The sequence below is a fragment of the Dipodomys ordii genome, unplaced genomic scaffold, assembly GCF_000151885.1.
Source record: "Dipodomys ordii isolate 6190 unplaced genomic scaffold, Dord_2.0 Scaffold55, whole genome shotgun sequence".
Classification (NCBI taxonomy): Eukaryota; Metazoa; Chordata; class Mammalia; order Rodentia; family Heteromyidae; genus Dipodomys; species Dipodomys ordii.
In genome coordinates, this window is record NW_012267271.1 from 7803221 (window position 1) to 7804787 (window position 1567).

Consider the following 1567-nt stretch of genomic DNA (forward strand, 5'->3'; position numbering starts at 1 on the left):
TTGCCTTGTTCCTGATTTTAGGAGGATTGGTTGTAGCTTTTCCCCATTAAGTATAATATTGGCTATTGGTCTGTCATAAATGGCTTTTATTGTTTTTAGAAATGTTCCTTCTAATCCTATTTTCTCCAGAGCTTTTAGCATGAATGAATGTTGAATTTTATCAAACATACGATCTTTTTAAGGTAAACAGAACTAGTGGTTTTCCCTTTTTTTAAAAAAAAGATAAACTTGTGATGTGTAGGGTTTTGTTCTGTGCATCAGAAGCAGAGGCCTGGCTTTCTCTGAGCCAGATCTAGGCCTCAGGACAAGAGGAAGGGCAGGAAATGGAGGTGAAATTCTAGAACAAGCCTTTGCGGTGTGTGTGGGAGCTGAGCGTACTTGCTCACTGCTTCCCCCATCCGTGGTTCCCTGGTTGACCAGTTCCCCGGGGGGGGGGGGACGGATGGAGTTCCTGATTTGTAGCATTTGCCCATTTCTCTGGTGTAAATTTTCTGGGCACAGCGAAACACCAATTTCTGTCCGTCAGTGGGGAGGTGGACGTCAGGCCTGAGGGGGTCCCAGGCGCTGGGCAGGGTCCCGCTCCCCTTTATGGGCACAGGCTGTGGAGTGCTCAGAACTTACCCCTCACAACACCCTGGCAGGCAGAGGTGCTAAGCCAAACCAGCCAGGGTGTGGGGCCCTGGACAGGGCGAAAAAGGGGCCGCTCTCCACTCCCAGATCTGTGCCCTTCCCCTTGGTCTCAGCAGTGCTCCCAGCTCTGAGCCGTGCGGAGGCCCATGGAGGAAGGTCTGACCCTCATCCCTGCATTCAGGCTGAGCGCCCCCGCCTTGGCCTCTGTACTAGAGGTCTGTCAGCAGACCCAGGCCCTGTAGAATGTTTATTTCTCCCCCACCCAAGCTAGAGCTTTTCCATGAATCTTTCCATCCAAAAGCATTTTGCTTCTTTAGCATTGATTCCAAAATCTTTTCCCTCCATTCTCCACCATCACCACCACTGCCACCACCACTGCTAACCTTTGCCAGTGCCCCATGCCAGGCACCAACCCCCTATACTCACCTGCACACCGTCTCCCTGTCCCCCGGGAGAAGCACCTGTCCAGGTACTGTGGCCCTGTCCCTTGCACGTGCCTGAGGATAGGCCTGGCCTCCAGGCTGGACTCCAGGTCTGCTGGACCACAGGACACTGTTGCTACTCTACTGTGTTCCAATGTGTGGTAGGTGCGCTCCATGCCCTGAAGTTGCCAGAACACTCCAGAAGACTCTGGGAAGAATACACATTGAGCCATGTGGACAGCCCAGCTCTCCCCAGGGTGGGTTCACCCCTCAGTTTGTCTTACATTAAGGACATCCCCCTCCAGGGTGTGCGGGGGGAGCAGCACAGCTGCCTCTCGGGGCAAAGACCAGCCTTTCCTCCTACCCACAGCTGCCTGCCTCACCGAGGAATCTGCCACTGTGATTGTTAAATCCATGCCTTAATTACTCCACAATTATGTCTAATCCTTGCATAGATACTGCAATGGCATATTCGAAAGAATTCCCTCACCGTAAGTTGAGCTGTTGCCAGAGCT